A 13051-nucleotide genomic window follows, 5' to 3' on the forward strand; every position below is an offset into this window, starting at 1 on the left:
TGGACTACCCCAACATTGGGAACATTTTTCCTGCATCTAGCTTGTCCAGTCCTTTTATAATGTTATATGTTTTTATAAGATATCCTCTCATCCTTCTAAATTCCAGTGAATACAAGCCCAGTCTTTCCAACATTTCCTCGTATGACAGTCCCGCCATCCCGAGGATTAACCTCGTGAACCGCAAGAATGACCTTCCTCAAATTAGGAGACCACAACTGCACACAATATTGCAGATGTGGTCTCACCAGGGCCCTGTACAACTGCAGAAGGACCTCTTTACTCCTATACTCAAATCTTATACTTATGAAGGCCAATATGTCATTAGCTTTCTTCACTGCCTGCTGTACCTGCAGGTTTACTTTCAGTGACTGGGGGACAAGGACACCCAGGTCTTGTTGCACTTCCCTTTTTCCTGATCTGACACCATTGAGATAATAATCTGCCTCTTTGTTCTTGCCGCCAAATTGGATAACCTCACATTTATCTACATTATACTGCATCTGCCACGCATCTGCCCACTCACTCAACCTGTCCAATTCACCCTGCAACCTCCTAGCATCCTCTTCGAAGTTCACACTGCCACCTAACTTTGTGTATTCTGCAAATTTGCTAGTGTTACTTTTAATTCCATCATCTAAATCATTAATATATATTGTAAATTGTTGCGGCCCCAGCACCGAGCCTTGCGGCACTCCACTCGCCACTGCCTACCATTCTTACATGGACCAGTTTATTTCTAATCTTTGTTTCCTGTCTGCCAACCAATTCCCTATCCATGTCAATACCCTACCCCCAATACCATGTGCTCTAATTTTGCCCACTAATCTCCCGTGTGGGACCATATCAAAGTCATTCTGAAAGTCCAGATACACTACATCCACTGGCGCTCCTTCATCCATTTTACTTGTCATATCCTCAAAAAATTCCAGAAGATTAGTCAAGCAGGATTTTCCCTTCATAAATCCATGCTGACTTGGACCAATCCTTTTACTGCTTTCCAGACGTGCTATTATTACTTCTTTAATAATTGAATCCAGCATCTTCCCCATTACCGATGTCAGGCAAACTGGTCTATAATTCCCCGTTTTCTCTCTCGCTCCTTTCTTGAAAAGTGGGATAACATTAGCTACCCTCCAATTCACAGGAACTGATCCTGAATCTATAGAACATTGGAAAATAATCATTAATGCATCCACAATTTCTAGAGCCACCTGTTTGAGTATCCTGGGATGTAGACCATCAGCCCCTGGGGATTTATCAGCCTTCAGTCCCATCAGTCTACCCAATACTATTTCTCACAATGTAAATTTATTTCAGTTCCTCTGTCTCTCTAGATCTTCTGTCCTCTAGTTCATCTGGGAGATTGTTTGTGACTTCCTTACTGAAGACAGAACCAAAGTACCTGTTCAACTCTTCTACCATTTCCTTGTTCCCCATAATAAAATCACCTGTTTCTGCCTTCACGGGACCCACATTTGTCTTTACTAAGCTTTTGCTCTTAACATACCTAAAAAATCTTTTACTAACCTTTATATTCTTGGCGAGCTTACCTTCGTACTTCATCTTTTCACCCCATATTGCCCTTTTTGTTACCTTCTGGCTTGCCACTACTCCTTGCTATGTTATACACCTTTTCTTTTAGTTTTATACCATCCCTAAAACTTTGCTTGTCAGCCATGGTTGCCTCTTACTGCCCTTAGAATCTTTCTTCCTCTTTGGAATGAAATGATCCTGCATCTTCTGAAATATGCCGAGAAATTCCTGCCATTGCTGTTCCTCTGTCATTCCTGCAAGGATCACTTTCCAGTCGACTTCAGCCAGTGCCTCTCTCATGTCTTCGTAGTCCCCTTTGTTCAATTGCAACACTGACACTTCTGATTTAACCTTCTCCCTCTCAAGTTGCAGATTAAAACTTATCATATTATGGTCACTACCTCCTAGCACTTCCTTTACCTTGAGTTCCCTTATTAGAAACATAGAAAAATAGAAAATAGGTGCAGGAGGAGGCCATTCAGCCCTTCAAGCCAGCACCACCATTCATTGTGATCATGGCTGATCATCCCCTTTCAATAACCTGTGCCTGCCTTCTCACCATATCCATTGACTCCACTAGCCGCTTGAACTCTATCTAACTCTCTCTTAAATCCATCCAGTGACTTGGCCTCCGCTGCACTCTGTGGCAGGGAATTCCATAAATTCACAACTCACTGAGGTGAAAACATTTTTCTCACCTCAGTCTTAAATGACCTCCCCTTTATTCTAAGACTGTGGCCCCTGGTTCTGGACTTGCCCCACATTGGGAACATTTTTCCTGCATCTAGCTTGTCCAGCCCTTTTATAATTTTATATGTTTCTATAAGAAGCCCCTTCATCCTTCTAAACTCCAGTGAATACAAGCCTAGTCTTTTCAATCTTTCCTCATATGACAGTCCCACCATCCCAAGGATCAATCTCGTGAACCTACGCTGCACTGCCTCAATCACAAGGATGTCCTTCCTCAAATTAGGAGACCAAAACTCAATACTCCAGATGTGGTCTTACGAGAGCCCTATACAACTGCAGAAGAACCTCTTTACTCATATACTGAAATCCTCTTGTTATGAAGGCCAACATTCCATTAGCTGTCTTCACTGCCTGCTGTACCTGCACGCCAACTTTCAGTGACCGGTGTACAAGGATGCCTAGGTCTCGCTGCACCTCCCCCTTACCTAACCTAACCCCATTGAGATAATAATCTGCCCCAATGGCTTTGCCCCCAAAGTGGATAACGTCACATTTATCTATATTATACTGCATCTGCCATGCATTTGCCCACTCATTCAACCTGTCCAGGTCACCCTGCAACCTCCTAACATCCTCTTCACATTTCACACTGCCACCCAGCTTTGTGTCATCCGCAAACTTGCTAGTGTTGTTTCTAATCCCCCCTTCCAAATCATTAATATATAAGGTAAACAGTTGCGGCCCCAACAGCGAGCCTTGCGGCACTCCACTTGCCACTGCCTGCCATTCTGAAAAGGACCCGTTCACTTCTATTCTTTGCTTCCGGTCTGCCAACCAATTTTCCATCCATGTCAACACCCTACCCCCAATACCATGTGCTCTAATTTTAGTCACCAGTCTCCCGTACAGGACCTTATCAAAGACTTTCTGAAAGTCTAGATACACTACATCCACTGGCAGCCCTTCATCCATTTTACTTGTCACATCCTCAAAAAATTCCAGAAGAATAGTCAAGCATGATTTCCCTTTCATAAATCCAAGTTGACTTGGACTAATCCTTTTACTGCTATCCAAATTCCCCATTATTACCTCTTTAATAATTGACTCCAGCATCTTTCCCACCACCAAAGTCAGGCTAACTGGTCTGTAATTCCCCGTTTTCTCTCTCGCTCCTTTCTTGAAAAGTGGGATAACATTAGCTATCCTCCAATCTACAGTAACTGATCCTGAATCTATTGAACATTGGAAAATGATCACCAATGCGTCCACTATTTCTAGAGCCACCTCCCTGAGGACCCTGGGATGCAGACCATCAGGCCCAGGGGATTTATTATCCTTCAGTCCCATCAGCCTACCCAATACTATTTCTCGCCTAATGAAAATTTATTTCAGTTCCTCTACCCCCTTAGATCCTCTGTCCTCCAGTACATCTGGGAGATTGTGTCTTCCTTAGTGAAGACAGATCCGAAGTACCTATTCAACTCTTCTGCCATTTCCTTGTTCCCCATAATAATTTCACCCGTGTCTACCTTCAAGGGACCCACATTTGATTTTGCTACTCTTTTTCCCTTAACATATCGAAAGAAGCTTTTACTGTCCTTTATATTCCTGGCCAGCTTCCCTTCGTACTTCATCTTTTCAGCCCGTATTGCCCGTTTTGTTTCCTTCTGTTGTCCTATGAAAATTTCCCAATCATCTGGCTTCCGGTTACTCTTTGTTGTGTTATACATCTTTTCTTTTAGTTTTATTCTATCCCTAACTTCTCTTGTCAGCCACGGTTGCCTCCTACTCCCCTTAGAATCTTTCTTCCTTTTTGGAATGAAATGATCCTGCGCCTTCCGGATTATGCCCAGAAATTCCTGCCACTGCTGTTCCACCATCATTCCTGCCAGTTTCCCTTTCCAGTCTACCTTGGGCAGCTTCCCTCTCATGCCTTCATAGTCCCCTTTGTTCAACTGCATCACTGACACTTCCGATTTAACCTTCTCCTTCTCAAATTGCAGATTAAAACTAATCATATTATGATCACTACCTCCAAGCGGTTCCTTTACCTCGAGTTCTCTTATCATATCTGGTTCATTAGACTAAATCCAGAATTGCCTTTTCTCTGGTCTGCTCCATTACAAGCTGCTCTAAGAATAGGCATTCTACAAACTCTCTTTCTTGCGGTCAACCTGATTTTCTACCCAGTCTACCCACAGTGCATATTGAAATCTCCCATAACCACCTTTGTTACATGCCAATTTTGACTCCTGCTGCAACTTGTACCCTAGATCCAGGCTATTGTTTGGGGGTCTGTAGATAACTCCCATTGTGTCTTCTTACCTTTACAATTCCTCAATTCTATCCACAGCGACTCCACATCGTCAGTCCCTATATCACCCCTCTCAAAGGACTGAATTTCATCCCTCACCAACAGAGCTACCCTACCTCCTCTGCCCGCCTGCCTGTTCTTTCTATAGGATGTATAACCCTGAATATTCAGTTTGCAGTCCCGTTTTTTCCTGCAGCCGTGTCTCTGTAATCCCCACAATATCATATCTACCAATCTTTAACTGAGCCTCAGCCTCATCCACTTTACTTCTTATACTTTGCGTTTTCATATATAATACTTTTAATCCATTACTCACCTCACCTTTCACATCGATTCCCATTTAACTTGGCCATACTCTCCTATCCCTTCATGAGCTTCCGTCCCGTTACTTGGCCATACTCTCCTATCCCTTCGTGAGTTTAAACCCATCCCTGTAGAAGTGGCAAACCTGCCTGCCAGAATGCTGGTCTCCTGCCGGTTAAGATGCAACTCGTCCCTTTTGTACAATTTACCCGTACCCCAAAACAGATCACAGTGGCCTAAAAATCTAAATTCCTGCCCCCTGCACCAGCTCCTCAGCCACACATTCAGATCCCCTATCTCCCTGTTCTGCCCTCACCAGCACGAGGAACTGGAAGCAAGCTGGAAATAACCACCCTGGAGATCCTGCTTTTCTGCCTTTTTCCGAGCTCTGTAAAGTCACGCTGCAGAATCTCTTTCCTCTTTTTCCCGATGTGATTTGTGCTGACATGCACTACCACTTCCGGCTGCCCCCCTTCCCTCTTGAGGATGCCCTGCCATCGGTCCGTGACATCGTGGACCCTGGCACCATGGAGGCAACACACCATCCTTGAATCCCGACTGTTGCCGCAGAACCCCTGTCTGTACCTCCCACTATGGAGTTCCCTACAACCAGGCTCTGCCTGACATTTATCTCTTCGGCTTTGCTTCAGCACCATGTTTTGACTTGCAGACCTGTCCGCCCCAGCAGACTGGCAGTGTCTTCTGTCCCGCCAGCTTCCAAGAGGGTGTACCTTTTTTCAAGAGGTACAACTCCCGGGGTCTCATGTACTCCAAGCTCCCTTCCCTTCCTCATCGTCACCCACCTTCTCTCTTCTGGAAACTTCAGTTTAACGATTTTGTTGTATGTCCTGTCGAGGGAACTCTCGTTTTTCCAGATGATCCTGAGGTCATTCATTTGCCTCTCCAGTTCCCTAACACGGTCCTTCAGGAGCTGAACCTGGCCACACTTTCCACAGTTGTAGCAGCCAGAGGCACCATCAGTGTCCCTGACCTCCCACAGTCTGCAAGCATCACACTGAATCAGCTTACCTGTCATTTCTTCACTGCGTCTCACCTGCCGCTCCTCTGCCGACCTTGAAGGTATGTGTTGCAGGCTGGCCCCGATCTGCTGCAAGCAAGATTTTTATTGTACCTGTACCTCAATGTGCTTGTGCATATGACAATAAACTCAACTTGACTTGATTTGATTCATTAATGTCCTTCAGGAAGGAGAATGTAATACAATCCCAGAAGACCCCAAGACAACAAATTATAGGTTAAAAAAAAGCTTTTGTCCTCATTACTCAGATCCTGATAACAAGTAAAAAGTTATTATTGCAATATACTTGATTCAGTCTGAGATAAGCTCAATCACATATAAATAGTAATTAGGCAAGAATCACAAACTACAGCAATAATTAATTCATATTTTTCTAAAACAGTGTTGAAAACAATTCAAAATATCACTAGTACACATCACGTGCTTCAATTTGAATGACGTAATATAGTAATACTGTGGTGTTAAAATGACATATAATATCATTGCCATATAATAATATGTCACTGTTATGTGAATCATGTATTATTGAAGTATCAATCATGTTACACAATAGTACTTCAGTTAAAATTAAATGACAGAGGCAAAATGAAAAATGGACATAGAATGTACACAGATCTAGTTTTGTAATGTATAATAGCGATGGCAAATCTACAGTATGCGTAAGCGCATAGATGTATAATGAGATAAAATTTTAAGATATAATTCTAAGTACATGTTTTCACTCTATGTTGGGCTATTAGGCAAGGATATATGATGGCACACAATGGACTGGACTTTGTTGGATTTTTCCACCAGTTCCGCATGATAGATTTGACTGTAACCATCAACAAATTATAAATTTCTGCACAAAAGTGGAAATCCAAATGTAACTGACTGGAATCTGCCAGCAATTTCCACTGAGTTCGGCTGTGGAGCAAGAGCTTTCTGGAATTCCCCAGCATTTACACAGGGAAAGCACACTTGCTTTCACACCCTGTGCTAGGTTCCACATTCATTTCATTGGAGAGTGTATGCCCACCTGAAATAAAGATAAGAATAAGGTAAGTTGATTTATTATTAAATTATTTGAGGTAATTTTAATTGTGAAAAAATCCAATAATTATCTATATACTTATAAAACTCTGATCTTAGATGTGTGTGTGTGTGTGTGTGTGTCTGTAGTGTGTGTGTGTGTGTGTGTGTAAAATCATACTGCTCACAAAATTACACAAAGCAACATTTTTACATATTCCTGTAGAGATTTATCCCGTGAAATCAAAAATCCTCTTATCTGAAAAATTAATGCATTATTTCTCCACATTAATCAAAATGTTGAAAAATTTCAAATAACTTAGAAATTCGTCTGGCTTTGGCTGATGATGTGATGATGTCACAATGGCTGCACGTTAGTTCACGCGCTGCGAGTGGCATCGCCCACTCGCTCGCAGCCCGCTCGCTTTTCGCAGCCCGCTCGATTTTTGCAGCCTGCTCGCTCGCTCTCCCCTCCCCTCCCCCTCCCCCCCCCCCCCCCCCCCCCCCCCCCCCCCCCCCCCTCCCCCCCCCCCCCCCCCCCCCCTCCTCCCCCCTTCAGCTTGCGGAATTGACATTTTTCAGGGCAGGTTCAGGATGCAGATCCTAATAATTATAATCTAGAACAATGTATTTTGTTTCTGTGAGGAATATTAAACAATATAGTACAGGAATAAGCCCTGGGGCCCACAATATATTTGCCGAACTTGATGCAAAATTAAGTGAATATCCTCTGCCTGCACATGATTCATATCCCTGCTATTCCCTGCTAAGATACCAGCCTTGAGAACCATGCCTGAGTCCTGAAAAGTAAAGAAAGAAAAAAGGCACAGAGTTTTCAGTAAGCAATCAGTTACAAATTCCATCTATAAAATGGATATAATCAGTAATAAAAAAACAACCCAGTGGTATCATCTCTATTCTCTAGAGCTTTGGTAGCTGGAGTTGGCAGGTATTGTGGGTAAGACAGTCATGTCATGGAGTGGGTACCGACTGCCATCACAACCCACCCTTTCTAGCAGGTTTTCATTGTGAACCAGGCACATTTGTGAGTGTAAACTGCTAATGCCATGTTAGCACACAGCTGCATCTGAAGCCTGTCGATCAGGGATTAAACCAAGGTCCCATGCTGCTGAATGATATAAGAAACCTTTTAGATTATTTAAAATAAGGCTCAGAATTTCTCCCAATATCACTGCATTCTCAACCAATACCCACGCTTTTACCATTAGGCTATTTGCGATCCTTGCTATGCACATGTTGGCTTGGCATAACAGTGGTGGTATGTCATTAGTTGGCAAATATTCTGAGATAGCCTGCAGAAATGATTAAGTATTTACAAAGTGTGGCTTTACAATCAATTGTGTGCTATGCAGTGCTGAGCATATCCATTTCTTTATTCACTCAGCGATTTGGAAGAATAGATCAAGGTTGAACAATAGGAGATGCAAGGAACTGCAGATGCTGGTTTAAAAAATGATGCAAAGTGCCAGACTAACTCAGCGAGTCAGGCAGCATCTCTGAAGAACATGGATGAGATGAACAATAACTTGGTGATATAGCCCTAACTCCGCATAGAGATATTTTGTGATATATTCTGTGAAAATGTATCAGGCTCACATGAAAAGATAATTTTATAAAGCAATAAAACTTGCACACCTATAATATAAATAAAGCAATGGATTCTGGGGAAATTATATTAGTTTCTGTGACATGAGGGACAGTTTTGTGGCATTGCAGTTGTACAGTGGTATGAAAGCAACTTTTCATTCTGAGCTTTCTTTCACATTTTATTTGCCACCAGCTTTTTTAATTTGGTTAAGAAAGATGTTTCCTTTGGTGGGAGGGAGGGCATTTGTAAACTTGAATGCTATTGGAATGTCAACTACTTCCCTTTGAGATGTAAATGTTCCAGCGGGGCAGGGAGATGAAAGTAGTTCCAACTAACACACATGGCAAGAGAGAGGTGAACCCTGGAGGTGTGTAACTTCACTTGGCAGTCTCTACAGTAGTACCACATATTCTTTAGCGGTAAAATACAAGAAAGTATAAATTGCATACATGAATTTAGTGGAAATGCGGACTGTATGTGCTTCGGAAAAGTCCAGAAATGTAATTGTTCAATGTTATTGTACAGTAAGCAGGAGAACTTTACGAAAACACGATTGTTAAAAATAATCAGATACAGAGTACAACAGGAGTGCACTTCCATAAATTGCATGTCGTCGTTCTATGTGAGATGCATATGCATAGAGGCCACTGGGAATATGCAGCGCCACAGACCCAGCTTCGATCCTGACTACGGGTGCTATCTGTACGGAGTTTGTACATTCTATCCGTGACCCCCGTGGATTTTCTACGGGAGCTCTGGTTTCCTCCCACTCTCCAAAGACGTACAGATTTGCAGGGTAATTGGCATGGTAAAATTGTAAATTGTCCCTCGTGTATAGAATATTGCTAGTGTATGGGGATGACAGGTCGGCACGGACTCGGTGGGTCAAAGGGCCTGTTTCCGTTGACAGGCAGCTGACATAGTCATAGAATGAAACAGTTTGCAAACAGGCCCTTCGGCCCAACTCGCCCACACCGGCCAACAATGTCCCAGCTTCCCTCGTCCCACTTACCTGTCTGGACATGTGCTCACATGACTGCCACCAGATGTGGACTTAGCAGAGTAGTTACCAGGAGCTGATACAGGACCAAGATCCTGAAAACATATTCAAATGAATCAAACATAGCAATGGCCACTAGAAAACATTATTAACTTCTCAGCATACTCACACTCTGGATACATTTATTTTGGTTAACAAAGCAACATTTTGGTTACAGTGCAAGAAAAAATATAAACATAAGTGTACAAATAATCTTTTTAAGCATGTCCAAACTTAAATCTAAAGTGGAAGCAAATTAATAATTCTATAATGTTGAAAGAAGCTTATTATCTGGAGAGAAAATCAAAATGGGTGAGAGGGGCAAGATTTAATAGGAATCTGAGGGGCAACATTTTCACTCAGAAGGTGGTGGGTACATGGAATGAGCTACCAGAGAGTTGAAACAGGTACCATAACAGCATTTCAAAGACACTTGGACGTACATAGATAGGAAAGGTTTAAAGGTAAATGGGCCAAACATGGATAAATGAGACCAGCTTAGATGGAGAATCTTGATCGCCCTGGACAGATGGACCGAAGGGCCTCTTTCCATGCTGTATAACCCAATTACTATAATTCTATGATAACATTGATATAATGTTAAGTTCAAAGCATGAAGAATAATGTGCACTCAGTCTTTAGTAATTCTATCTTATATATGACATTGAAATGTTTTCAGGAGGATATTTGAATCTTTTAAATTGTCTGCAATTGCAGAAAAATCAGATGGCTTCTATAAAATGGGAGTGTTTTTCTCCATGCTGGATTCCTCACCAGATAGTAAAGGGCCTGCCCCACTTACACAATTTTTTTGGCGACTTGCGGGCACCTGTCATAGTCGCAACAGATCGCCGAACATTTTCAAATGTTGAAAATCCAGCAGCGACCAGAAAAATATACGACTCTGTGGACGACTACTCACAAACATACAGGCGTCACCCTGCGACATGAAGATTGATATTTAACTCAGAGTTTTGTTACTAATTTTGTGCACGAATTATCTAACAATGGCAAATTAGACATGCATAATTATTACGTTTTATGCATTCTTAAGGTTGACAATGGAACTTTTAAAAGCTCTCTTTGAACAAGAATTGTAATTCGCTTTGACATATTTTGGTATGATTACTCTGCTAGCAATAATTTTTGGAAGACTTTTATTTCAAATGAAGACTTTGACAGTAACATCAGAGGAAATGAGTGGGAAAGTTGCCATACCTAACAGTGTGAGAATTATTTTTTAATGGGGCATTAAATATTGGTATCATAATTCGCAAGGAGAGTAATAATGTGCCTACACATAGAAGTCACATATATGTAATCAAGAATGTTGATGAGATCAAGGCGGTAGATGTAGTCTATACAAACATCAGCAAGGCCTTTGATAAGGACATATGGTAGGCTGTTTTGGAATGGCAGGCTGGTTTGAAATGTTAGATTGCATGAGATCCATGGAGAGAAAGCTAATTTTAAATTCCCCCAATGCAATATTCCACCACTCACTTGTTCCCCCAACCCAACTCGTTCCCCAACGCAATATTGTACCACTCAGGCATAGCCCCCAACTGGGCTGGCGTGGCTCATTTCTCCTCATCCCACAACACTCCCTCCTCCTCCTCTTCAACCTCCAATCGCTAGAGAGGGACGGAGGATAGAGAGGGAGGTAGAGAGGGAGGGGCGGTAGAGAAGGATGGGTGGTCAAGAGGGAGGGGTTAGAGAGGGAGGGGGGTAAAGATGGAGGGGGGTAGAGAGGGAGGGGGAGGGTGAGGGGTTAGAGAGGGAGAGAGGAGAGGGAGAGGAGGGGGTTGGAGAGGGTTGGGAGGGAGGGGGAGGAGGAGTGAGAGAGGGGGGGGGGTAGAGAGGGAGAGGAGTGGAGAGTAGAGAGGAAGGGTAGAGGGAGGGGGATGGGGATAGAGCGGGATAGCGCCAGAGAGGGAGGGGGTAGAGAGAGAGAGGTAGAGGGAGAGGGAGGGGGGTATAGTGGGGGGAAGGATGGGTAGAGAGGGAGAGGGGGAAGGTAGGGAGAAGGAGGAGGTAGAGAGGGTGGGAGTGAGGGTAGATTGGGAGGGGGTAGAGAGGGGGAGGGAGGGTAAAGAGGAAGGGGGCAAGTGAGGGAGTGTAGACGAGGCAACTACCCTCCCTACTCCCTCTTCTCCCTCAATCTCTCCACCTCACCTCCCCAGGATCTTTCCCCTCTCCTCCTCTCCTCCCCAATCCCTCCTTCTCCTCTGCTTCCCTCTCCTTTCCCCTACGCCGCCGCTGCTCCAACTCCGTGAGGACTCGCCCCGACAACCCACTGTCGCGATGCCTCACGGCCGCCGCGGCCCCATCATTGCGAAGCCTCACCACTGCGGTCGCGATGACTCCTTCACTAACATGGTGTCGATGCCTCCTTGATGGCAGCGTAAACCCCCAGCCGGGGCATCGCGGGTGGAAGCCCAGATCGGAAAAAGTGAAACATTTATTTAAATGCGGCCCTCCCCCTGATGTCACTGGAAGCTGGTGGCTGCCCATTCCCCCTTGGTGGCTACCCGTTCCCCAAAGCAATATTGCACCACTGACCCATAGCCCCCATGGGAGGTATGGTCCCCCAACTGAAGCCTTTCCCGAAAGTAAGATTCCAGCACTCCCCTGCCTCCCCCAGCAGTGGATTTGAAAATAAATTCCAATTGCACCTCCCCTGCCTTCTATAGCAGTTCCAAATTGCAATACCAATTGCAACACCAACTGTTGAATTCGCCCTCCCCCTCCTGTTGGAGAACTAAGTTCAGAGTGTTCCTGCCTTGCAACTTTGTATTGAAGTGTGTTGGAAGCTGTGAGGAATGATTTTAACAGTAAAAATCTTGTGATAGTTGGAATTTTTTAAGTTTTAATCGCGAATAACTTGGGAAATATAGGATCCAATCTTAAGTGAACCTGATCACTACTTAGAGGGGAAAATGTGATTCAGAATATGTAAAAATCTTATCATTACTGCGTAACCTGCTGCAGCACACACACAATAACCACTGCCACACACACACATTAACCCCCCCCCTTAATATTATATTAATATTATTAATTCCTTTCCCCATCCGTCGCCCTATCCACTCACGCATAGCCACCAACTGCACAGGCATGGTTAGAGAGGGAGAGAGAGGGGACGTAGAGAGGGAGGAGACATAGAGAGGGAGGGGAGTTACAGAGGTAGAGGGTGAGGGGGGTAGAGAGGGAGTGGTGGTAGAGAGGAAGGAGGGGTAGAGAGGGAGGGGGCAGAGAGGAAGGGGCAGAGAGGGAGGGGGGCAGAGAGGGGGACAGAGAGGGAGGGGGCAGAGTGGTAGGGGGTAGGGGTAGTAGAGAGGAGGGTGTAGAGGGGAGGGGGTAGAGAGGAGGGAGGGGGTAGAGATGGTGGGGGGTTAGAGAGGGAATGGTAGAGAGGGAGGGGGGTGTTGGCTGCCTTTAGAGAATGGGTGGATAATGTATAACGGCCGGGGGGGGGGGGGGGGGGACATCACTCAAAGCGCGAGGAGTATT

This window comes from Leucoraja erinacea, chromosome 14, assembly GCF_028641065.1.
Source record: "Leucoraja erinacea ecotype New England chromosome 14, Leri_hhj_1, whole genome shotgun sequence".
In the NCBI taxonomy this organism is placed as follows: domain Eukaryota; kingdom Metazoa; phylum Chordata; class Chondrichthyes; order Rajiformes; family Rajidae; genus Leucoraja; species Leucoraja erinaceus.